The 27,719-nt window shown below is 38.6% G+C and overlaps 1 long non-coding RNA gene across 2 annotated transcripts in view; it reads right to left on the bottom strand.

The window, feature by feature from the left end:
* Positions 1–27,719, bottom strand: part of LOC149119700 (uncharacterized) — a 183,394-nt gene that overhangs the window by 60,843 nt on the left and 94,832 nt on the right. Inside the window, exon 2 of one of the 2 annotated variants that reach the window (XR_016228171.1) lies at positions 14,221–14,316. The exons of the other annotated variant lie outside the window; for it this stretch is intronic. This is a non-coding gene — a long non-coding RNA (uncharacterized LOC149119700). The remainder of the gene's footprint in view (positions 1–14,220; positions 14,317–27,719) is intronic. 2 annotated transcript variants of the gene reach the window in all.

Here is a 27,719-nt window from a genome sequence, read left to right as displayed (position 1 = left end):
ACCAAAAAATACAAAATATCAGTGAAACAAAGATCAAGTTTTTTGAAAAAATAAACAGAATTGATACACTATTGGTACTACTGGTGCAATTAACCAAAAAAAAAAACTGGAAAAGAAAAAGTCAATAAAATCAGAGATGAAAAAGGAAATGTAATGAAAGATACCACAGAAATAACAAGAATCATCAGGAATTAATACAAAGAGCTACAGGCCAAAAATGGGAATCTTAGAAGAAATGTACAACCTACCAAAATTGAGTTATAAAGACATAGAAAACCTAAATAGATGGGGCCGGCATGGTGTCATAGCAGGTAAAACTGCAGCCTGCAATACCAGCATCCCATATGGGTTCCGGTTCAAGTCCTGGCTGCTCCACTTCTGATCCAGCTCTCTGCTATGGCATGAAAAAAGCAGAGATGGGTCAAGTCCTTGGACCCCTGCATCCACGCTGGGGACCCCTGCATCCACATGGAGGAAGCTCACGGCTCCTGGCTTCAGATCAGCACGGCTCTGGACACTGCAGCCATCTAGAGAGTGAACCAGCAGATGGAAGACCTCTCTCTCTATCTGCCTCTGCCTTTCTGTAACTCTGCCTTTCTAGTACATAAATCAATCTTTAAAAAAAAAAAACCTAAACAGACCAATAACCAAGATGGAAATTGAATCAGTAATAAAAAACCTCCCAACAAAGAAAAGCCCAGGACCAGATGGCTTCACTGCTGAATTCTACCAAGATCTAAGTCAAATTCCTCTCAAGCTATTCAAAATGACTCAAAGGGAGGAAATCCTCCTAAACTCTTCCTATCAAGCCTGCATCACCTTAATTCCTAAACCTGAAAAAGATGCAACAGAGAAAGAGAACTATAGACCAATATCCCTGATGAACAGATGCAAATATCCTCTACAAAATATTAGCTAATCGAATCCAACAGAATATCAGAAGGGGCCAGCACTGTGACACAGTGTGTTAAAGCCTTGGCCTGAAGTGCTGGCATCCCATATGGGCACTGGTTCTACTCCCAGCTGCTCCTCTCCCCATCCAGCTCTCTGCTATGGCTTGGGACAGCAGTGGAAGAAGGCCCAAGTCCTTGGGCCCCTGCACCCACATGGGAGACCTGGAAGAAGCTCCTGGCTCCTGGCTTCAGATCGGCATAGCTCCAGCTGTTGTGGCCATCTGGGGAGTGAACCAGCGGAAGGAAGCCTCTCTCTCTGTCTCTACCTCTCTCTGTAACTCTTTCAAATAAATAAAATAAATCTTTAAAAAAAGAACATCAAAAACATCATTCACCAGTATTGAGATTTATCCCCAGTAGGCAGGGATAGTTCAACATTTGCAAATCAATAAATGTGATACATTATATTAACAAACTGAAGAACAAAAATCATATGATTACTTCAACAGATGCGGAGAAAAGAAAAAAAAAAGACAGGAGCCAGCAGCAAGTTAAGCCACTGTTTGCAGTGCTGGCATCTCATACGGGCACTGGTCCAAGTCCCTGCCATTCCACTTCCAATCCAGCTTCCTGCGCTGGTTCCAGGCCTGGCTGCTTCACTTCTGATCCAGCTGCTGCTACTGTGCCTGGGAAAGCAGCAGAAGATGGCCCAAGTGCTTGGGCCCCTGCACCCATGTGGGAGATCAGATGAAGCTCCTGGCTCTTGGCTTCATTCTGGCCTAGCCTTAGTCACTGCAGCAATTTGGGGAGTTTATCAGTGGATGGAAGACCTCTCTCTAATTCTGACTTTCAAATAAATAAAATCTTTTAAAAAGAATAAAGGAAAGAACATCACAACAGATCCTATTGATATTTAAAGGGAAATTAATTCCAAGTAACATGGATGAACACATGCCATTCTTTATTTCCAACTGAACACAGCTATAAGCCTGAACAGAATATAGAAACCAGCTATTTGAGGACCCAGTAAACTAAATCACAACAGTCTAGAAAATACCAGAATTCAAACTAAAATCAAGCCAGTGGTGATGTGCCATTTTTTTTTCCTCCAACATCCCCAGTCTCAATAAGACCTGAAACCTAGCAGTGAATCAGTACTATGGTGCAAACCAAAAGACATCCAAGAGAAGTCTCACTCAAGGAGTGAAAAGAGACCTGATAATGCTCAACGAGAAAGGAGAAAATCTCTAAGTTATTTTCACTCCTTTTCCTCTGCACTCTCCTATTGCAGCTTCCAGGTAATCTTGTGGTGATAGAACCAGACCAAATGATTCCACAGGCCTTATAAAACCTACAGGCCATATGTTCCCCACCACTGAAATCTATATATTCAAGAATTTGAACATATCCCAAACAGGATAAACCCAAAAAAATCTATACCCAAATACATAAAAATCAATTTGCTGAAAACTCAAAACAGAAAAAAATTCCTTGAGAGTAGACAGAGAAATGATGCATCATCTAAACAGAAATAACTCACATAGATCATGAATAATCATTAAAAATCAAGAGATGAGAAAGAAGTAGCATCATAAAATATATGTACTAAAAACAAAGAATTATCAATACAGAATTCTATGTCCAGCAAAATTATTCTCCAGAAAATCAAAATATTCTTAGATGAAAGAAAACTATGGTAACTTATTTTTATCATGTTCTAAAGGAATTTCTAAAAGGAAGTTATCAGGGCAAAGTGAAACCATACAAGAAAATTGTAATACAAGGAATAAAGGACACTAACAGAAATAGAAAACTAATTTTGTCATTATGACACTATTTTTACCAGAAAGCTACTAGTTTTACCAGTAACATAGTATTCTTCTGCTTTTTCATTCTTTAAAATATGCTTGATAGTTCAAACCAAAAATAATTAATATTGTTTGATAGAATTCAATGTATGTTTATAGTAGAAACACCTATAGTGTAGAGAAGGAAGGCAAAAGGCACATAAATGGTGTTACTATAGTCCAATTAAAGTGGCAAAATATTGATTTTAAATAGACTGTTATGTATATTGTTATTTTCTTTTTTATATAAAACTTTTATTTAATTAATAAATATAAATTTCACAAGTACAACTTTTGGATTATAGCCATTCTTTCCGCCATAACCACCCTCCCACCTGCAAACCATCCCATCTCCTACTCCCTCTCTCATCCTATGCTTCATTAAGATTCATTTTTATTTATAAAAGTTATATATTTTGGCCGGCACAGTGGCACACTAGGCTAATCCTCCGCCTTGCAGCGCCAGCACACCAGGTTCTAGTCCCGGTCAGGGCGCCGGATTCTGTCCTGGTTGCCCCTCTTCCAGGCCAGCTCTCTGCTATGGCCTGGGAGTGCAGTGGAGGATGGCCCAAGTCCTTGGGCCCTGTACCCGCAGGAGAAGCACCTGGCTCCTGGCTTCGGATCAGCGCGATGTGCCAGCTGCAGCACACCGGCCGCAGCGGCCATTGGAGGGTGAACCAACAGCAAAAGGAAGACCTTTCCCTCTGTCTCTCTCTCTCTCTCTCTCTCTCTCACTGTCCACTCTGCCTGTCAAAAAAAAAAGTTATATATTTTGTAATCTGTGGATCAACCACTAAAGGAATTATACAGAGACATAATCAAAATTACAAGAGATTTAAAAAAAAACACTATTGTACAAGTAATCAAAAAGAATCAAAAAGAGGGTTAAAATGAGAAGCAGGTTCTCCAAGCTTCCAACTTCATCCTGGTTCTTGGCCTTTCCTTGAAGCTGGTACCCAAACTCCCATCTTCACTCCTGCCTCAAACAAAGATGCCAACACCAGCTCCTGTTCCAAGGCCAGTGGACATATTGGCCTCCTGGTGTTTGCCAAGGGGAGAAAAAAGAACAAAAGGCAATTGAACATACTAACAAATTACAAAATGAAATAGACTTAATGAACAAGTCAGTGAGGAGATTTTGAAAATAGAACAGAAATACAATAAACTCTGTCAAAAATTTTTTTTCAGAAGCAGTCAGGTTGATCACCAAATTCCCAAATTTGTATAGCAGCATTTGTCAACTATCCACAAGTATCTGCACTGCTTGGGGAGGAGGATGAAGAGGAACTGCATTATCTGATTAAAGTTGAAATCTTAAAAAGACATGATTCAGAAGCCTACACTGTGGCGGAGTAGGCTACACCTCCGGCTGTGGCACTGGCATCCCATAAGGGTGCTGGTTCATGTCCCGGCTCCTCCTCTTCTAATCCAGCTCTCTGCTTAGGGCCTGGGAGAGCCATGGATCATGGCCCAAATGCTTGGGCCACTGTACCCACATGGGAGACAGGGAAGAAGCTCCTGACTTCGGATCGGCCCAGCCCCAGAGATTCTGGCCTTTTGAGGAGTGAAACAGCAGTTGGAAGATTGTGTCCCTCTCTGTTCCTCTCTGTAACTCTACCTTTCAAATAAACAAATAAAATCTTAAAAGAAATAAAAAATCAAAAAGACATGATTCAACTGTATGCTGTCTACAAAAAACTCACCTCAAATATAATGACATAGGTATGTTAAAAGGAAAAGGAAGGGAAGAAATACCAGATAAAAACAAATCAAAAGATAGCTGAAGTGGTTTTAGTAATAAAAGTAAATTTAAGATAAAACAATTACAAGATAAAAAATGATGTTAATAAATGGGTCAATTCACCAAGAAGATGTAACAATCCCAATTATATGTATGCACCTAAATATAGACATTCAAAAGACATGAAGTAGAAACAGAATGAAAAAGAGAAATAGACAAATCCACAATTTTAGCTGAAGACTTCAACATTCTTTGTGACAGAAGTAGTAGATAAAATCAGCAAGAATAAAAAATGACTGAATAACAAAATCAAACAACTGAGCATAATTGGCATTTATACAGGTCATCCACAAGAACAATAGGATATATATTCATTCACAGGACACATGGAACATTCATTAAAATATACATTTTGTGTCATAAAACAAGCTTTACCAATTTAAGAAAAATGGAATCAGACAAAGTATGTTCTCTGACCATAGTGAAAATTTACAACAGAAAGAGATGGTCAAAATCACCAATCAATTAAAAATTAAACACACTACAAACAATACATAGGTTAAAGAGGAAATATCAAGAGAAATTTTTAAATATTTGAATTTAATGTAAATAAAAATATAATGTATACAAATTTGTGAGATACTGCTAAAGCCATGTTTAGAAAAAAATTTTCAGTTTACATTAGAAAAGAGAAAAAGTCACAAATAAGTAATCTAAGCTTCCCCCAACCAAAACAAAAAAAAAATAAAATAAAACAAATCCAAAGTTAAAACAATGAAATTATTAGGATAAGAGCTAAAACCCATAAAATCTAAACATAAAAACAACAAAAAAAAATCAGTTAACACAAAAACTGATTCTTTGAAAAGATCAAGAAAATTGCAGGGGCCAGCATTGTGACACAGTGCGTTAATCCTCCACTTGCGGTGCTGGCATCCCATATGGGTGCCGGTTCTAGTCCTGGCTGATCCTCTTCCCATCCAGCTCTCTGTTATGGCCTAGGAGAACAGTGGAAGATGGCCCAAGTCCTTGGGCCCCTGCACCCGCATGGGAGACCTGGAAGAAGCTCCTGGCTCCTGGCTTTAGATAGCTGCAGCTCCAGCCATTGCGGCCATATGGGGAGTGAACCAGAGGACGGAAGACATTTTTCTGTCTCTTCCTCTCACTGTCTGTAACTCTACCTCTCAAATAAATGAATAAAATCTTTTTTAAAAAAGCAAAGAAAATTGCAGCCAGCATCATGACACAGTGTGTTAATCGACTACCTACAATACCAGCATTCCATATGAATACCAGTGTGAGTCTAGCTGTTCCACTTCTGATCCAGTTCCCTGCTTAATAGATCTGGGAAAGCAGCAGATGACTCAAGTACTTGGGTTCCTATCACTCATATGGGAGACCCAGATGGAGTTCCAGGCTCCTGGTTTCAGCCTGGTCCAGCCCTGGTTGTTGGGGCCAATTAGGGAGTGAACCAGCAGATGGGAGATCTCTTTCTCTCTGTCTCTCCCTCTCTCTCTCTCTGTAACTCTAACTTTCAAATAAATAAGTCCTTAAAAAATCAATAAAACTGATAAACCTCTAACAAAACCTATAAAGAAACTACACAATTACCAATGACAGGATAGAAAACAGGACCTCATTATAGAATGAACAAATATTAAAAGGACATTAAGCAGATACTACAAACAACTCTAAAAAACTTAGATAAAAGGACTAACTTCTAGAAAAACCACAAACTACCAAAACTCACCCATGATGAAATTGATAACTTGAACATCCCTATTATCCTTAAAGAAACTTTTAAATATTCAATTATTCAGTTGAAAGGCAGAGTTACAGGGAGGCAGAGGCAGAAAGAGATCTTCCATCTGCTGTTTCACTCCCCAAATGGCCTCAACAGCCAGAGCTGACCATATCTGAAGCCAGGAGACAGGAGCTTCTTCCAGGTCACCTATGTGGGTGCAGGGGCCCAAGGACTTGGGCCATCCTCCATTGCCTCCCCAAGTACAGTAGCAGGAACTGGATCAGAAGTGGAGCAGCCAGGTCTAGAACCTGTGCCCATGTGAGATGCCAGCATCGCAAACAGTGGCTTCATCCACTATGCCACAGAACTGGCCCAAGAAATTGAATTTTTAATAAAGTAAGAAAAAGGAAGAAATAATTAGGCCCACACAGTTTCCCTGGTGAATTCTAACAGGCATTTATACAGTACTACTATTCAGCTATAAAAAAAATTGAAATGCTTTCTTTTGCAACAAAATGGATGCAACTGGAAACCATTGTACTTAGTAAAATAAGCCAGTCCCCAAAAGACAGACATTATATGTTTTCCATGATCTGGGGTAACTAATAGAGTACCTAAAATGTAATATATTGGAGTGAAATGGACATTTTGAGATTTGATGATTGTTTACAGTTCTTGTCTCGGCTATTGATGAGCAGTGGATTTTATTCTTTATACTATTTGTTGAACCATTTAATTACAGTAGGGTTAACTTTATAAGCATAAAGTACACTGAAAATAATCTTTACAAAAGTTAGCAGTGGGAATAGGAGAGAGAAGAGGAAGAAGGGTTGGAACTCGGGGAGGAAGGAATATAGGGTGGGAAGTATCACTATATTCCTAACTCTGTGTATATGAAAAACATGAGACTTGTATACCTTAAATAAAAATTTTAAAAAAACAAGCATTTAGAGGATAGATTACACCAACATTACATAGTACCTTAAAGAAAATAGAGTTAGGGAAACACTTCCCAACTCATTTTACAAAGCTTACATTATCTTGGTACCAAAACCAAAGATAGCACAAAAAAAGGAAAACAGCAGACCAACATTTGCCATGAATATAGACACAAAAATCCTCAACAACATATTAGCATATTGAATACAGCACTAAATAAAATTTATAATACATCACAACCAAATGCATTTTATCCTAGGAATGGAAGATTGTGCCAATATTTGAACAGTCAACCAAGGTAACTGAACATATTCATTGTCTAAAACAGAAAAATCATATGGTTATATCAGTTGATACAAAAAGAAAACAGCATTTGATAAAGTGTAATACTTACTGATAAAAGCAGTCAGCAAACTGGAAATATATGAGAACCCCTTCAATTTTGATAAAGGGCCTTTATAAAAAAATTATAGCTAATACCATATTTCACAGAGAAAGACTGTATAGTTTCCCCATAACTCGGGAATGCTGAAAGCTGTAAATATCACTGAGATAAATTAAGGAAACTTCAATAAATAGAAATTTATCTGCCATGTTTATAAAAAGATAACACTATTTTGTTAAAATATAAATTTAACTAAAACTGATCTGTAACTCCAACACAAACACAATGAAAATCTAAGCAGGTTTTTTTTAAAGATTTTATTTATTTATTTGAGAGGTAGAGTTACAGAGAGAGAGAGGGAGAGACAGAGAGAAATGCCTTCTATCCACTGGTTCACTCCCCAAATGGCTGCAATAGCCAGAGCTGGGCCGATCCAGAGCCTCCTCTGGGTTTCACATGTGGGTGCAGGGACCCAAGCACTTGGGCCATCTTCCACTGCTTTCCCAGACCATAAGTAGAGAGCTGGATAAGAGGAGGAGCATCCAGGACACACACCAGTGCTCATATAGTTTGTCAGCACCACAGGTGGAAGCCTAGCCTACTATGCTGCAGCACCAGCCCCTCAGCAGGTTTTCTTTTTTTAATAGAAAACGACAAGCTCATTATAAAATTTTTACGGAAATGCAAAGGAATTAGGGTAGTCAAAGTAATTTTGAAAAACAAGAACAAAATTAGAAGATTAAACTACTTGATTTCAAAGCTTACTATAAAGCTAAAATAATCACAACAGTGTAGTATTGGTAAAAACAGAGAAGTAGATCATTCTAACAGAATAGAGATTCTATAAATAATCCCATATACATCAGACTAATTAATTTTCAACGTGTCAAGGTATTTCATTAAGAAAAGCACACTCAAACAAATTATATCAGAACAATTGGATATCTATCTACAAAAAGGACTCCCAATGCTTACCTTGCACAATATAAAAAATTTACTGAAATATATCATTTAACCTATATGTAAAACCAGAAACTATACAACTTCTAGAGGAAACCACAGGGGAAAACATTTGAAACTTTGAATTAGGCAAAGATTTTTTTGAATAAAGTACAAAAAGCACAAATCATAAAAGAATAAGAAAAGTAGGACTTTACCTAAATTAAACATTATCTATTCTTTAACAGCCATTAGAAAATGAAAAAAAAAAGATTTAAGACACTAGATGAAAATATTTACCAAACATATTTGGCAAATGACTTGTACAAAAAGTTTGTAAATAACTCAGACATTCAATAAGCAGAAGACAATTCAGTAAGGGACAAAAGATTTGAATAAACATATCTCCAAAGATTATAAAAATGGCAAAAAGAAGTACATGAAAATATGCTCAACATTATTAGTTACTATAGGGATAGAAATTAAAATCACTGTGACATATTTGCACACACCCACAAGACAAAGCTAAAATGATAAACAATGACAATACCAAGTGTTGATTAGGGTACAGAGAAACTGCAACTCTCAAATTGCTTGTATTGCTGTAAAATTGTACAACTTTGGGAAACAAACTGATAGCTTCTTATAATGCTAAATATGCACTTAAACTTTGATCCAGCAATTACATCCCTGGTCACATAACCAAGAATAAAATATATGTGCAAACCAAAATTTGTACACAAGTGTTGACAGCAGGATTAGCCATAATAACCAAAAAGTAGAAATAACCCAATTACCCATCAACAGGTAAAGAGAGGAACAAAATATGGAATATTAACCATCAATAAAAGGAATAAACCACTAAAACATGTTTTAAAATGAACTAAATCACATATAAAAACTATATACTCTATTGTTCATATTTATGTGTAATTTTATAAAAGAACTATCACTGTTTATGTGACAGAAAGCAATAGCCCATGGTGAAAATAAGGAATTCACTACAAAATAGCATGGTAGAACTTTGACTTGATAAAAATGTAGAACATTTTTATGGTGGCAATCACATTACTATACACATTTGTCAAAGTGCATCAAATTGTATAGTTCATATAGGTAAATTTTACTGTGGTAAATAATATCTAACTGTATTGACTGTTGCAGACATTTGGAGAGTGAACCTGCAGCTGGGAGATCGATTCTCTCTCTCTCTCTCCCTCTCTTCCTCTCTCTTTCTCTCTCTCTCAGAACTTCAAATAAACAAAACCAGTTTCTAAAAGACTGATCACATTAGCAATATCAGAAGGGGATCTTTCTCTTTATGATCTCTTGCTTTCTCCTGTAACTTATTTTTTTTTTTGTACCAGGGTGCTTAAAGTTTATTTTGGTGCCAAACATTTAGAAATCCATGCATACTAAAGTCTTCACAGAGTTCATGAAAAACATGTATTGTGGAAAAATTACATGGGTTTCAAAATCTTTCACTAAAGTAAAAATATCTTTTAAGTAACTTATTCTGAAGGATTGATGGTGTTTATTCCTTGGGTAGAGATCCAGGGGCCCACAGTCTATATTTTGGGGCAAATTAGGAGACCTCTCCCCTCTTAAATTAAGGATCTAAAGAAAACTAGCTTTCCCTTAAACCGTCACCCTGCAATTATCCTTGTTCCATAGACGGGAGTATATTTACAGCATGAGTTATAAATTTGATACTGTTTTGACACTAAAAGATGACACATCCTAGAAAATTATCTACCTTTCCAGGAATACTGAAGTCCTGGAAGAAACTCCATATTCATGGAACTATTTTCAATTTCCTGGAAGCCAATCTTGCATAGAACATGGGGAAAGGATATTTGTAACTTAAAGAGCAAATGACTTTTTTGAATCCTTTCACTTAGCCATATGAGAAACTATAATGTATAACAAGAAAATCATGGGCTTGGAGAGCAACAATTCAAGCACTCACTAACTAGGCAATGTTGGCTAAGTAATTTAACCTCAGTCTTCTGATTAGTGAAATAGGTGTATAGAGTAGAGCTATTGTGACTATCCAAGTTTTTTTAAAGATTTATTTATTTATTTGAAGGTCAGAGTTACACAGAGAGAAGGAGAGGCAGAGAGAGAGAAAGAGAGAGAGAGAGGTCTTCCATCCACTAGTTCATTCCCCAATTGGCCACCACAGCCGAAGCTGCACCAATCCAAAGCCAGGAGCTTCTTCCAGGTCTCCCATGTGGGTGCAGGAGCCCAAGGACTTGGGCCATCTTATACTGCTTTTCCAGGTCATAGCAGAGAGCTGGATCAGAAGTGGAACAGCCAAGTCTTGAACCGGCGCTCATATGGGATGCCGGCACTGCAGGCCGCGGCTTTAACCCACTATGCCACAGCAACAGCCCCAACTATTAAAATGTGTGTGTGTGTGTGTGTGTGTGTGTATTGTCTGTTATAATACAGATGTGGCTAACATACATGAGAATGCCATTTTAAGACTCTATGGGGATATAGTGCTCACCTTTCTCTTTTAAAACATAAAATTCATGTTGTTAACAAAAGCTGACTTGGACTCAAAAGTCTAATCAAAACTTCAATTCTTCACTCCTTTGCTATTTCCAATCTCCACAGGTCACCCTACTCTGTTTGATTTTTTAAATTAAATGTCATAAATGAGGCTGGTCACCTCCAAAACAAATCTGTAGCCATGAGATGTGAAATTCATTTTTGCAAGGTGAAATAAAAATTCAAACAAAACTACACTCTTCTCTGAGTTGAATTTTTGGAAATTAGTCTGTTCAGCCATCCCTAATATTTCTATGGCATGTCTCATAAATGCTGGCCAATAAGTTTCCAATCAAATGTCAAAATAGAAGACCACAGAGTTCTAGAAAACAATAATAACTTGAACATCAGAACAACAACAAAGACAAAACACTCTCCTTCATTTGAAAGAATTCCCAGCAATCACTGAGGAAAGAAAGGAAGAACAAGTCAGTGATTGAGGGAGCAGATGTAGTCATCAGTAGTATCTTGAAAATATAACTTTTCCTTTAAAGTACAATCCCCAAACCTGCTGCTATGTTCTCAGAAGCAGATAATAAAGCAAAATGCAAAGCAGACTCTTATCTTAATACTGAATCCATATGCAAAGCAGCTATCAGCTGCACTGCAGAGGAATGCATGCTTCATTTTATCATTATTGCAGACTCATTCTGTGATTTCTCTCTCCATGGGTGGCCACAATAAGCCTGAAGGTAAAGCTGACTCTTTTGAAAGACCTATTAGAGTCACTCTTAAATGCCTGCCTCAGAGCTACCATTTTTGAAAACTCTAGGTTTTCCTTCATCCTCCAAGCAAGCTGAAACCTATACTTTCTACTGCTTCTGGAAAACAGAAAAAAGAAAATGCCCAATAACGCAATGAAGTCTCAAAGGTAGTTAAGTCAGTGGGCTCAGCTGGGATGCGGAGTGGTGGACTAAGTTTTCTTGTCTCTGGAGAATCTCAGGATCCACTTACGAGGAATTCATGATGTGCTCAGACCTAAGCGGTCAAGGCTCAATTCATGCATTCCACAGAGGGTTGAAGCAGGCCAGAGCAGTGGCAGAGGCATGGCTTTGTCAGTGGCTGAAGTGACAAGTAACAGCAGGGGAAAAGACTGAGCATGCCACCATCCTTATTTTGACTCCTGCTATGAAAGGTGGGTTTGACCAATGCTGCAGGCTGTCAACAGAGAAATTGATTCTTTGCTCCTGTCTCTGCCATGCTCACCCCAGAGGTGGAGTGCAGAGACTGAAGGGGAAAAGAGAAAGTTCAAGTTATTGTTTTAAACTTACTGACTTGACTAATGCAAAGAGTGGAGATATGCATAGCCAGCTGCCTTCTAGAATGGGCTGCTACCAACTCAAAATCTCTCACAAAGTGACCGGGAGGAAAAGACAAGATGGATGAGCTGAGAAAGTCCCTCAGCCCCTCCTCCCATAAGCAGGTACTGATTACTAAGGACATTTCCATGAGCAGTGCAGGACTTTTTTTCTTTTACACATGACCTTTAAAACTACCTGATAAGCTATTTGTACTGCCTACCCTAGAAGTTTCAATAGAGAGAGAGAAGATGAACATTAACCTTAATGGCTAAATTACTGAGTGTCACTCTAAAGGCCTTTCCCCTTGAGAGAAGCCTGTGCAGCAACCAAACACTCACTCCTTTGAAAATTATCAGAGAGGCTCCATTGAGATCAAAACTGCAGAGTTTTCCAAACTTGGGGACTTTAAAAGTCAACATGTTACCTTTGGAGATGGATTTTCTTTATATATACAAAAGGCAGCAATCTGGTCAAATAATTGGATACTACAATGTTAGATTGGAACCTAAAGAAAGTTTTCAGCTTAATACTTATAAGATGGATGCATATGAATTTGCCTATTCCAGCAAAGGAATAGAAAGCCCTGCATAAAGAAAAGCCATCTAAGCATTTGCAGCCATTCATTCTCCTATGGACTGTCCTCCAAGAACGACGAGAGATTCAGAGTATATGACAGTATAAAATCAGTTGTATCAGTGTAGTGGAGCGTACAAGGCTTAATCAAGGAATCACACAAATACAGAAAAAAAATTGTGGTGCTATCAATGAATGAGAGGTTCAGGGTACTGTGCTTCCACTCTGGCAGATTAAAAAAAAAATGACTCCCCAGAAACAGCCATGTTCTCCAAAGAGAGAGAGCAATGATAGCTCTCTGTCCCTTAGAACTACACCTGTACACCTTATAGCAGAAGCACTCCTTAGTCTCTAGTAAGTCAAGTCTCATGAAACAACTAGCAGCTTCCTGACCACTAGACTCATGGTCTCTGGCCTCAGAACCTTGATTAACATGTTTCTCATCCACTCCTTCATTCACTTTACAAACATTTATTGAATTTTTACTATGTGCCAGAAACTGAGCTAGATCCCGAGTACAAAGATAAATCAGATGGAAACCCTGCCATTGAGGTACTCAGCCTACTGGGAAAGGCGGACACAAATAATTACAATACAACACAATATTGCTCTACTAGAAAGAACTACAAGGTGCTATGAGAATTCAGAAGGAAAAAAAGCTGCTTTTCTAATACTTTCCAGAGCCTAATCCATCACCAAAAGCCTCACTACATGGGACTCATAGGAAAACACTGGCAGACCATTTGTCGTGTTGCTTGGCATTCTAGTGGCAGTCACAGGCTGCTGTCCAACAAAGGTGGGCAGGCAGTTGAAAAGCAGGCCGTGGCATTAACAAACATAGCACGCCATTTGAAACTCAGTGCACAAGTGAGTTTACTGCCTGCCAACTCATCCCTGACACCTCATGCCTAGAGAGAAGCCATCCCCACACCCGACTCTAACTGCCAGGCAATTGCTAAGGATGGATTTGTGTCTTCGAAACAACTTCTCTAACACATCTGTCTTAAGTACACTTACCTGCCACCCAGGACCCTCCACAACCTTTTTCCATTCTTTTGCCTTTTGAAATAGTTGCAAATATAATTTATGTCAAGCAGCTGATGAGAGCTACTGCTTCACCTCAGTCTACCCTTCATCAAAATACTTGAGGGAGCTGAAAATATGAAGAGGCAAGCATTTTTAAAAATAAAGTAAATACTGAAGCAAGTGCATACACCATAACTCTCTTTCTCCATCATCAATTACAGGGAAAGGAAGGAAATTCAAGTAACAATCAGCTATTGAATTGGCGGCATTCCTTACCTAAGTAAGTAGTTCCAAGAGGATGGCACTTGGCCCTTTAACTCTTTCAGATCACACCTGCAGCATCATGTTAAAGCTGCAAACTGCCCAAGAAGCCTTAAAAGAGAGAGGAAATTCCTCAGGTCTTTCAAGGGGAATCTCAAGCCTAAACTCTTGCTGAAAGCCAAAGGACTGAGTTTCTCATGCTAAAGCTATTCCCGACAGAAGTATTTGGAAAAAGTGACCTTAATGTCCTCAAGACAGCTCCCAAGAGAATACACATTGTGGAAATCAGTAACAAAACATGGTTTCCCCATTACACCTGGTGTATATTGTTTGACATGGGTAAATATGTCATCACTCATGACCATTATATGCCATACCTCTTCAAGTCACAGAAGTAGTCTAGGTGTTTGGCGTATAAATTCATTTCAAAGATGTTGTGACTCCTTACTCAGAACCACATCCAGTACTGATTGAGGTCTCCTTAATCATAACTCGTTTTTTTTTTTCCCTACTCTATTTTCAGGATTACATAGACCTATTTTAGCATGGTAAAAAGAACCAAAATATCCCATTACTGCTTTTCTAAAGGTCACTCTCCTACTTTGAGCTGGGGTTATTTTTAATCGCAGATTATATATCTTAAAGGCAAGGCCCTTAGTTAAACTTCTAGTTCATTTTAAAAAGCCTCCAGACATACTGAATAAATCACAGGTCAGAAGCACAATGTAGTGATAGGCTCTGTACTTCCTTACATGCAAGGCCCTAGGGAGCTGATTTCCAACTGTCCCCACCTCCAATGCAAATTAGCTTTGTACCCTGCCAAGATCAAGATGATAGTGCTCATCTCAGCATACACAGCCTAGGAAACTGCAACCCATGGGGGGCCGTGGTACTGGTTTTCAATAAGATGTAGAACAAAAGGAACTGAACCTTATGGGTCACTTAAAATCTCCTGGGAGCCTTTCAGGAAAAGCAGCAGAGAGATAATGACCTGGATAAGTTCCAGGCCGAAGAACAGGGAAGAAGCTGGAATCTATGTTCACTTTAACTGCATAACTCCCATTCTTCACTTGAGGTGCCTCACTCTCAGATGCATTGGCGCCTGTTGTGATAAAACTGTCACAGTGCTAGCCGGATTTCTTTGGTGGCTGACATCAAGGAAATCTTATGGATAAAATTCATATTTGTTGAAACTCAAAAGCTGACATAAATAGCTGGTTATGGATTTTATTTTTCTCAGGCTATATCCTTTTGATTTATAACATTGTTTATACTACTGTTTAAGGTTAAAGCTGTGTTATATACCTGGAAATTATCAACGAATAGGCCAAATCTTGAATCAGATTAAACATTCAGAAGATAAAGTGGCTGCCAGCATTTTCATTTGTTTTAGTCTGAATTCCAAATAACAAATACCTTTCTCCAGATCTCAAAATTCAGCATAATGAATCAACTTCCCCATGTTCTATCATATTTTATATTTACTATGCTAATATGAATTTTTAGTTTCTAAAAAATTGAGCTGGAAGGTTCAATATAAAAAGAAAGAAGCATAAACTTCTTGAGAATGCAGTGGTCCACAAGCTTCATCTGAGTAAGTCCTGAGAAATGAAGCCCAATCACTCACTCTGCAGTAATAATTACTTGTACATTTGGCCGACTCATAGAACAGTCTACACAGATCTCATCACACTCTTCTATCACATAATGACCTATAATGAGTTCCTCTTATAAGATGAACAATGACCCTTAGGGCTAAAGTAACTTCCTCCCTATTTCTTAAGGGGGGGGGGTTATAAAATTAAATTGCAGGATCTGGCATTGTGGCACACAGGGTTAAGCCAATACTTGTGTCAACATCCTGCATAGGAGTGTCCGATCAAGTCACAGCTGCTCTGCTTCTCAACCAGCTCCCTGTTAATGTGCCTGAGAAGGCAACAGAAGATGACCCAGGTGCTTGGGTCCCTGTCACCCATATGGGAAACCACAACAGAGTTCCTGACTCCTGACTTTGGCCTGGCGCTGCCCTGGATGTTGTGGCCATTTGGGGAGTGAAACAACAAATAGAAGATATTTTCTCTTCCGTCTTTCAAATAAATAGGTAAATATTTTAAAAGATAAATTGCAATAAATAAAATTAATCAAATGAGCTTATACACTATGATCACTTTAATTCAATTATCCTATCTGCCCATTCTTGGGACATTTAAAACAAGGTATTTTAGGTGCAGTTATTTAGCCTAGCAATTAAGCCACTTGTTAGGGCTCCCAAAACCCACATCAAATTACTTGAGTTCTATTCCCAGCTCTGGAAACTGAGTCTAGCTTCTAGCTAATACAGGAGGTAGAGGTTATGACTCAATTGAGTTTCTGCCACCCACACGGGAGACCTAGATTGAGTTCTAGGCATTGTGAACATTTGGGTAGTGAACCAGTGCATGAGAGATCTCTTTCCATCTCTCTGTATCTCAGAATTTTTTTTAAAAAAAAAGGTATCTAGGAGTATATTTAAATGAAAATTAGAGTTTCATTAAAATTATAAAATATTTATAGATAGCTTTAAGTTCAGACAAGTTTGATTTAAAAAATGCACCCTTGAAATAGGAAGTTAAACATCAAATTAGATAGCATTTGAAATAAGAAATTCATATAACTTTTTAAAGAAACATTTTAGAGATCACAACAGACCAGATGCTATATCTAGGTCATTTTCTTCAGAATATTCTCTGTCTTCTTCACTAAACTCAATTCTTGCTTGATGAATAGGAATAGCATCAAGTAATCACCCAGCATAACACCATAATATTTTAAAGCTAAACCAAGACTTTTCAAAAATATATTCATCTAGGTTTTCTTTTTTAAAATTTACTTATTTATGTATTTGAAAGGCAGAGTGATGAAGAGAGAGAGAAAAAAGGAGTTGGAAAGGGAGAGAGAGAGGTAAAGGGAGAATCTTCCATCCACTGGTTCACTCCCCAAATGGCCAAAACAGCCAGGACTGGGCCAGGCTGAAGCCAGGAGCCAAGAACACCATTGCGGCAGGTCATCTTCTGCTGCCTTCCCAGGCACATTAGCAGGAAGCTGGACCAGAAGCAGAACAGCAGGGACTCAAACCAGCACTCAGGTACGAGATATGGGTGTCAAGTGGCAGCTTAACCAACACTGTGCCACAACACTAGCCACTTTCTTTAGGTTTTTAAGAAAATCATCCAGTAGACAATGTTCCTTCTGTGCATAGAGGTATCAGAAACTACAAAAAATTTCAAGTGTTTGTTGTTTGCTTATTTATTTTGTATTGCAGCAAGCAATAATTTTACAAGTAGAAATAATTTTTCCTTCCTCGGCTTGGTCCATTCCTAATTATTAAATTGTTTGTAAACTGAAAAAAGAACAGTTCATTGTTCTTTTCCAGATTATAAATTAATATGAGGAGGAAGATTAATTCTGGGCTAAATAACAATTTCTTTTACAGGCCTGGAAGAAATTATTTTTCTTTGCTTATTAAAATTCTCTTTATAGAATTACAGCAATTCAAACTTTAAAGTGTTTGTATATATTTTAAAAATAATATGTATTTGTTACTAAAGGAAAAAACTATGACACTAAACATTCTTAATTTAGTGAATGTAAGTATCCAATGCTGGTCTAATACACTGTGACAAAAATATTGCCCAAATATCTGATTAACTCATTGAATTTTAGATGGGTCACCTTCAGATGGCTTCACAAGTAACTTCCAATTAGTTTGGTAAATACAATAACTACATAATCTTCAATTTTCTTCTGGAGCTACAAATTTAGTCCAAGAAAACATCACATAAATCATGGCTTGAAAATGTACAGCATATGCCTTCTAAAACCCAGGTGTCTCCAAGTATACATATTAAATGTTTATAAAATATGCACAGTTACTTCCAGTACTCTCATCTTTTGATCATTGTCAAACTTGATAACAAACTATTTTTGCAAATGCTTTTTTGCTCTTCCCCTTAGAAAATGGTGCCCAAGGTCCCTCCCTTTGAAGCCCAATAGGCCTTTGGGACTGCCGAAACAATACAGCAGAGGTGGCTACATCAGCTCGGGTGCACACATCTGGCAATGGGCATGTAGAAGGACACATTCAGACATCAGTATCAGCTGCAGAGACTCTTGCATGTGCCCAGCAACCAACAAGGCTGTGGCCCACAGCTCCGGTGTATACACGTGTTCCAGGGATTTTACCAGAGGCAAAAATCCACGTTCCCCACTTACTTTGAGTTTCGCTGGGAGGACTAATAGGGACGTGGGCATCCACATAGGACTGTGATGTGCCCCTGGCCTCTCAACATATCGCAGGCTCTGGGTCTCAAACCACCTAGACAGAGCACCCACAGGCAGCTGGCTCTGGGAATGTCTCAGCCTCTCTGTGGATGGGACAGGTTAGCAGGATGGAGTGGATCCTCTGCATGCCAGGACTGTGGGAGCCCTGTGTGCTCAAACTGTGGGGACTCTGTGACTGTACAAGAGGAAACAGGGTGTAGCTGGGTCTCTAGAAATCATTGCATGTGGCTCCACATGCTTAGAGCTCCTTCATTGCCTAGAGTGGGTCACTTCAGTGGGATCTATGATCATGGTGAGAAATGTACAGATCCTTTGTGTGGTTCATGTGGCAGCGTGGTTGAGTATTGCACTTACTGTGGGCTAACACTCAAGCATTGATCACCTTGCAAGAGAGGAGATGAGGGTATAATTTTGACAACATAAGTAATCATACCCCCCTTTAGTCAAGAGAAGAGATCGAGATCTACCATGCACAACTTGGGTGTCAAATTGGATACTCACCCCACCCTGGAGCATGGACCAGACCTTCTGGCCACACCAATCAGACACATTGTGTATTCCCTGAAAGAGGAGACGCTCCACCAAGCCACAGAGTTCAAAGACAAAGGCCATCAGAGGAAAACAATCAACAATTATCTCCACAAATGCCTAAAACAAATGTAGAAATTGAAGAAACAAGAATAACGAAGACAACATGACCCTCCCACCCTAAAAAAGGAATATATCAACACTTCAATGTTAGAATGTGAAGATGAAGAGATTGATGAAATGCCTGAAAGAGAATTCAAAGGATCATAGTATAACTCAGAAGCAATAAGAAGCAAATTAATGAATTAAATAAATTAATATATGACATGAAATTTTTCCCATGAAATTGAGATTTTTGAAGAAAAATCAAAATAAAATATTAGAAATGAAGGTTTCAATACGTCAATAAAAATACAGTGGAAAGCCTTAACAAAAGACTTGGGGAGTCAGAAGGAAGAATATCTGAGCTAGAAGACAAATCTTTGGAAATCTTTCAATCTGACTAGAAGAAGAAAAAAAGAAAAGAAAAAGAAGAGAAGGAAGAGAAGGAGGAAGGAAAAGAGGAAGGAGAAGAAGAAATTGTCTACAGGCTAGGAGAGAATGGAAAGACATAGGTCAAAGTCTTAAGACAAAAAAACTGTAAACCCAGAATACCATACCCTGCAAAGTTCTCATTTATGAATGAAGGTGAAATAAACACTTTACTTAACAAACAGAAATTGAAAGAATCTTTCACAACTTGTCCAGCCTTACAAAAGATGCTTAAGGGTATGCTACACATAGAAACACAGAATGATAGTTATCATTATGAAAGAATGTAAAAGCAGAAAATCTGCAGTAAAATTACAAAGGAAATCCAATGTAAACGATAGGAGTATTTATGGAAAAATGGCAAGGCCAATCATTAAATATCAATACTAACGTTGAATGTAAATAGCCTAAATTCTCCAATTAAAAGATAGATGCTGGAGGAATAGATTAAAAGACCCACCTATTTGCTGCCTACAATAAACACACCTCAGCAACAAAGATATGTGCAGAATGAAAGTGAAAGGATAGAAAGATATTCCATGCTACAGGTAAGCAAAAAAGAACAAGTATAGCTATCCTAAAATCAAACAAAACAGGCTTTAACACAAAAACAGTTTAAGAGACAAAGAATGGAACTATGAAATAAGTAAAGGATCAATTAAATGAGAGATGTTACTATAATAATTGTATAGCACCCAATCCCAGGGTGCCTGGCTTTTAAAACATATGTTAATGGCTCTAAAGGGACCCAAATACAATAGTAACGGGGGATTCAATGCCCCACTTTCATCAATGGACAGACCAATAAAGCAGAAAATCAAAAAAGAAACAGTTGGCCGGTGCCACAGCTCACTAGGCTAATCCTCCTCCTGAAGCACCCCGGGTTCTAGCCCCAGTTGGGGCACCGGATTCTGTCCCAGTTGCTCCTCTTCCAGTCCAGCTTTCTGCTGTGGCCCGGGAGTGCAGTGGAGGATAGCCCAGGTTCTTGGGCCCTGCACCCGCATGGGAGACCAGCAGGAAGCACCTGACTCCTGACTTCGGATTGGTGCAGCACACCGGCCGCAACACACCGGCTGTAGCAGCCACATGGGGGGTGAACCAAGGGAAAAGGGAAGACCTTTCTCTCTGTCTCTCTCTCTCTCTCACTGTCTAACTCAGCCTGTCGAAAGAAAGAAAGAAAGAAAGAAAGAAAGAAAGAAAGAAAGAAAGAAAGAAAGAAAGAAAGAAAGAGACTTATTTGACATTATGGTCCATAGTGTAAAATATCTACCGATATTTTCATCCCACAGTTGCAAAATACACATTCTTCACATCAGTGCATGGAACTTCCTCTAGGGTAGACAGTATACTAGACCATAAAGCAAGTCTCAGCAACTTCAAAAAAAATCATGCTTTGTATCTTCTCTGAGCCTCTGACAACAATTTAATGAAGCTGTAAATTAACAAAGAATCTCCAGAAAATATGCAAACACATGGAGACTGAACAACATGCTCCTGAATGAACAAAGGGTCATAAAAGAAATCAATACAGAAATTGAAAAATTTCTGGAAATGAACAAAGAATACAATATAACAAGATAAGAGATACAGGAAAAGCAGTGCCTGCATCCAGAAATTGGAAAGGTAACAAAGACCCCTACCTTACACCTTACACAAAAATCCACTCAAAATGGATTAAAGACCTAAATCTACAACTGGACACCATCAAATTATTAGAGAACATTGGGGAAACCCTGCAAGATATTGGCATAGGTAAACAGTTCTTGGAGAAGGCCCCAGAAGCACAGGCAATCAAAGCCAAAATTGAAAAATTGGATTACATCAAGCTGAGAAGTTTCTGTACTGCAAAAGAAACACTGAGCAAAGTGAAGGGGCAAGCAACAGAACTGGAGAAAGAATTTGCAAACTATGCAACTGATTGAGGATTAATATCCAGAATCTGCAAAGAGCTCAACAAACTCCACAACAATAAAATAAACAATACAGTTAAGAAATAGGCTAAGGACTTGAATAGAGATTTTTCAAAAGAGTGAATTCAGATGGCCAAAAGACACATGAAAAAATGCTCAGCATCAGTAGCCACAATAAGGTTTCACCTCACCTAAGTTAGAATGGCTCTCATACACAAATCAACAAACAATAAATGCTGGTGAGGACATGGGGAAAAAGGTACCCTTATCCACTGTTGGTAGGAATGTAAACTGGTGCAGCCATTATAGATGACAGTATGGAGATACCTAAGAAATCTGAATATGGACCTACCAAATGACCCAGTCATCCCACTCCCATCAATTTAACCAGATGAAATGAAGTCAGCATGCGAGAGAGTGATCTGAACCCCCATGTTCACTGCAGCTCAACTTACAATAGCTAAAATATGTAATCAATCCAGATGTCTATCAACTGATGACTAGATAAAGAAATTATGATATACTTACACCATAGGATACTACTCAGTTGTTAAAAGAAATGAAATCCTTTCGTACCAAAATGGATGCAACTGGAAGCCATCATACTTAGTGAAATAAGCCAGTCCTAAAAAGACAGATACCATATGTTTATGCTGATCTGTGGTAACTAATAGAGTATCTAAAAGGTAACATACAAGAGTGAAATTGACATTTTGAGATTCAATGATAGTTTTTCAGCTCTTGTCTCAACTATTGAAGGACAGTATTTTTTTTCCCTCTATACTGTTTGTTGAACTCTTTACTATTGTAGGGTTAATCTTATAAGTATAAAGTAAACTGAAAATAGATTGTTGTAAGAATTGAGTGGGAATAAGACTGTGGCCTGGGAGGGCAGTGGAGGATGGCCCAAGTGTTTGGGCTCCTGTAACTGCATGGAAGACCAGGACGAGGCACCTGGCTCCTGGCTTCGGATTGCCACAGAGCCAGCCATAGCGGCCATTTGGGGGGTGAACCAATGGAAGGAAGACAACTCCTCCCTCTCTTATTCCCACTCTTATATTTAACAGGGATCACTTTTCAGTTAAATTTAAACACTTTTCAGTTAAGTTTAATTAAAGAGTTCAACCAATAGTATTAGGTAGAACAAAAAAAAATACTAAAAGGGATAAGGTATTAAGTTATTCATTGATAGTCAGGACAAGGGCTGATCAAGTTACTGTTTCTCATAGTGTCCATTTCACTTCAACAGGTTTCCTTTTGGATGCTCGGTTAGTTGTCACCGATCAGGGTGAACATATGATATTTGTCCCTCTAGGACTGCCTTAATTCACTCAGCATGTTTTCAGATTCCTCCATTTTGTTGCAAATGACTGGATTTCATTTTTTACTGCTGTATAGTATTCTATAGAGTATATATCCCATAATTTCTTTATCCAGTCAACTGTTGATGGGCATTTAGGTTGATTCCAGGTCTTAGCTATTGTGCATTGAGCTGCAATAAACATTGAGGTACAGACAGCTCTTTTATTTGCCAATTTAATTTCCTTTGGGTAAATTCCAAGGAGTGGGATAGCTGGGTTGTATGGCAGGGTTATATTCAGGTTTCTGAGGAATCTCCAGACTGACTTCCATAGTGGCTTGACCAGTTTGCAGTCCCACCAACAGTGGGTTAGTGTCCCTTTTTCCCCACATCCTTGTCAGCATCTGTTGTTGGTAGATTTCTGTATGAGACCATTCTAACCGGGGTGAGGTGAAACCTCATTGTGGTTTTGATTTGCATTTCCCTGATTGCTAGTGATCTTGAACATTTTTTCATGTGTCTGTTGGCCCTTTGGAGTTCCTCTTTTGAAAAATGTCTATTGAGGTCCTTGGCCCATCTCTTGAGTGGGTTGTTTGTTTTGTTGTTGTGGAGTTTCTTGATCTCTTTGTAGATTCTGGTTATAATAGAATAGTTTTTAAAAGTTAAAGTTTTTAAAAATTTATTTTAAAATGAACGTACATGAAAATACATAAAGCAAGAGAAGGAATGGTTTTTAAATGTCCCTATTGGGGGCCAGCATTGTGGCACAAAGTGTTAAGGTGCCACATGAAATGCCAACATCCTATATGTTAGAAACATACCAGGGGATTCCAATTCAATCCCATCAAGGTGGCATGTACCAATGCCATCTCACTATTCCAAGTGATCAATTTCAGTTCACAATTGATCATAATGAAAGGACTAAGAGTCAAAGGGAGCACATAAACAAGTCTAGTACCTGCTAACACTAACCGATAGAATAAATAAAGGGGAGAGTGATCCAACATGGGAAGTGAGATACTCAGCAGACTCATAGAATGGCAGATGTCCTAAATAGCACTCTGGCCTCAGAATCAGCCCTAAAGGCATTCGGAGCTGGCTGAAAAGCCCATGAGAGTATTTCAGGCATGGAAAGCCAAGACACTCTGGCAAAAGATCTCTGTGAGTGAGATCCCAGTGGAAAGAACAGGTCTTCAAAGAAGGAGGTACCTTTCTCTGAAGGGAGGAATGAACCTCCACTTTGACTATGACCTTGTCTAAACAAGATAAGAGTCGGAGAACTCAGAGGGCTTCCATAGCCTTGGAAACTCATGACTGGAGCATAGGGAGATTACTGATGCCATAGACAGGAGTGTCAATTGGTAAAGTCAACAACAGGAGTCACTGTGCACTTACTCCTCATGTAGGATCTCTGTCCTTAATGTGCTGTGCTTTGAGATTTAATGCTATAACGAGTACTCAAACAATATATTTCACTTTGTGTTTCTATGGGGGTGCAAACTGTTGAAATCTTTACTTAATGCATACTAAACTGATCTTCTGTAAAAAAAAAAAAAAAGAAATTATCAATTCCCAACTTGACTCTCACTGGGATTAAACATGACAATAGGTCTGATCTGATTTCATCATCATTTAAAAAAAATCATCTATTATTTTTCACTTTATGTTTCTGTGTGGGAGCAAACTGTTGAAATCCTTACTTAATGTATGCTAAACTGATCTTCTGTATATAAAGAGAATCGAAAATGAATCTTGATGTGAATGGAAGGGGAGAGGGAGTGGGAAAGGGGAGGGTTGTGGGTGGGAGGGACGGTATGTGGGGGAAGCCATTGTAATCCATAAATCGTACTTTGGAAATTTATATTCATTAAATAAAAGTTAAAAAAAATAATAAAAAAATAAAATGTTCCCATCATAGAGAAGCACACGAATCAAGATACAAACACTGAGGTGAGGTTCACTAAATGTTGCCCTCTTCTAGGACTGTAAGTTCCTTCAGGGCAAGTTCTGTGGTCTACACATCTCTGCATTGGTAAGGCTATAAAAATGATCATAGTACTTTGCTTCTCATTTAATAAATTTGTCTTTATTAAATATTCATCAACTTATTTGTACCTCCCTTCCCTGGCAATGACTTCATCCTGGCACATAGCTGGACTTTCCAGGAGAGCAGCAGCGCTGCAGTCAAATGGAGCTGGTGAGACTGGGCCCACCCTAACACTCTAACGCAGCAATGAAACTCCTCACCTTCCACACCACACTCCGGCATCCATGAACGTTGATTGTGTGAAAGAAGATGATGCATCTTATGAAATGCAGAAATTTGCCAAGCAGGAATTCAAAATCCATCATCATGATGCAAATTCAAAATCCATAATTATGATGCAAAAGGTACACCACATCGCCCAATTCAGGATGCCTATTCTCATTATGTACTTAATTAGCATTACTTCTAACTAAATGTTCACTCAGCTATATTTATCAGGTGTTTCCTATGTTTAACAGCACAGTGCTTGGATTAGAGGCTGGGGAGTTCATGAAGTATAAAATGTATAAAATGCAACTCCTGCTCTCAGAAAATTTACAGTCTTGTTAAGAAGATAAAAGACATAAGAAAATAACTATAATACAAAGAAAAGAATCATAATCACAAAAAAATTTCTAGATGAAGTCCTAGCCAAGTCAAAGAGTAATAAATACATATGGGATAAGGAAGATTTCCTAAGGGAGGTGATACTTGAATTAGAACTAAAATGAGTAGGCTGTGAATATCTAAAGAGAAAGAGAAAGAGCATATCTATCCTGCATTAGGTTTCACTGCGCTGGATATTTGGTGAGGACTATCGGTTATCTACTGCTGCAGTAACAATTTACCACACACATAGTGCTTTAAAACAATACAGATTTATTATCTTATTGTTCTGGAGGTCAGAAGCCTCCTATAGGTCTCCTGGGTGAAAATAAAGACTGGGATTCGGCCTGAGGACTTAGCAGAGTATCTGTTTCCTTGTCCTTTCCAGCACCCCAACTTTTGATTCTGCCATCATTATTCCCACTCCCTCGCTTTGCTCTCCTGCCTTTGGGATTACCTAGGCCTATTCTGATAAATCAGGACAATAATAACCCAATATAATATTCTCATTTTAAGATACTATCTTGCAGATAGTCACATCTGTAAACTTTCTTTTGCCATGTAAGGTTAACATGATCAATAGATCTGAGGATCAGAACATGGACTTTTTTGGGGGGTGGGGGGCATAGGTACTTAATTCAGTATTTGGTTATTTATTTTCATATCTTAACTACACATTTACAGCCACAAATTTATGTTTCTAGGACACATTTTCTTTTTAAAAATTGAATAAACAGGGTCTGGCACTGTGGCACAGCAGGTTAAGCCACCACCTGCATTGCTGACATCCCATATGGGTACTAGTTTAAGTCCTAGCTGCTCCACTTCTGATCCAGCTCCCTGCTAACTCTCCTGGAAAAACAGGAAAAAAAAGATGGCCCAAGTGTTTGCCCGCCTGCTTGCATGTGGGAAACTGGATGAAGCTCCTGGCTTTGGCCTGGCACAGTTCTGGTCAATACAGCTATTTGGGGAGGGATTCAGTGGATGAAAAAGATCTCTCTCACTCTAACTTTCAAATAAATAAATATTTTTAAAAATCAAATAGAATTTCTTCATTCTTTTCAATTGTTTAATTCCTAAAATTGCCTGCTTGCATGATATGATTGGTAATGTAATTGAAGAAAAATCATAGGACTGTACCTGCCCACAACAATGTGCCTAGCCACCTACCCATCCTGGCAAACTTGCCATGAAATCTCTGGCCCAGGGGAGTAAAGTGCTTATATTAATAGCAATCAGATTTCTTTTGGAGATATTACTCTTCAAATTCACAAAAATTATTTGATGGGGAGGCATGGGATGGAAGGAAATGATGTGGGAAGATAATCTCAATGAAGCTGATGTTCAGCTATACCAAAGTGTGATGGGATCAAGTAGTGAATATGCAGGGTGTAGCACCACAGTGCTCCATTTGCATTGGGTACTTTTGAGTAGGAAGAAGCATGTGTGGGAGCAGGACAAAGGAGAGGGAGGATGCAGTATAAGGTATACTGCTGCCCATGTCTGGCAGTATAGACTCATGTCTAAGATCTGTCTGTGATAAGGGAGGGGGATGCTATAGGCAGAAATCGAGAAGCAATTTTTATGAAGGCCTCTTTGAGACATGTAGACTCAGGTACTACTACCTGGGTGTTACAGTGACAACACAGAGCTCACAATGAGGAAAAGGATCATCTCTTCATTTTTCCAAGAGTCAGAGAAGGGGCTCAGCTAAATGAAGACTGCAAGACATTCCATATCACTTTGTTTTCAGAACTAAATGATTGATATTGGGGAGATAAAAGGAGCCTCAGTAGTGGAAGGTAGAGAAGAGAGAGCTAGACATCTATCATTAATTCAGTAAACACATAATCTAATGGAATTTTAAGCTCATGATATGTGTCCTACCCCCCATCCATTTTTATTTTCAAGCTGGTAACTAATGAAAAAACTTGGAAGATCTTGGTTATGTCTTCCCTCCAATATCTTACCAACAAGTGTTACTTGATCAGGTGGCATAGTCATCAATTGGGAGTCCAAAGTAAGTTATCCCCTGAGGGGAGGAACAAAGGACAGGTGAGGGATGATACAGATAAGTGCAATGTGACTATTTTTTTAATGATTTATTGATTATTTTACTTGAAAGTCAGAGTTACAAGGCCAGTGCTATAGCACAGTGGGTTAAAGCCACAGACCTGCAGTGCCAGCATCTTATATGGGCACCGGTTCTAGTCACAGATGCTCTTCTTCTCATCCAGCTCTCTGCTGTGGCCTGGGAAAGCAGTACAAGATGGCCCAAGTCCTTGGGCCCCTG

This window comes from Oryctolagus cuniculus, chromosome X, assembly GCF_051225735.1.
Source record: "Oryctolagus cuniculus isolate XC-2025 breed Fujian yellow rabbit chromosome X, ASM5122573v1, whole genome shotgun sequence".
Classification (NCBI taxonomy): Eukaryota; Metazoa; Chordata; class Mammalia; order Lagomorpha; family Leporidae; genus Oryctolagus; species Oryctolagus cuniculus.
This window is presented reverse-complemented; position numbering and strand designations above follow the sequence as displayed.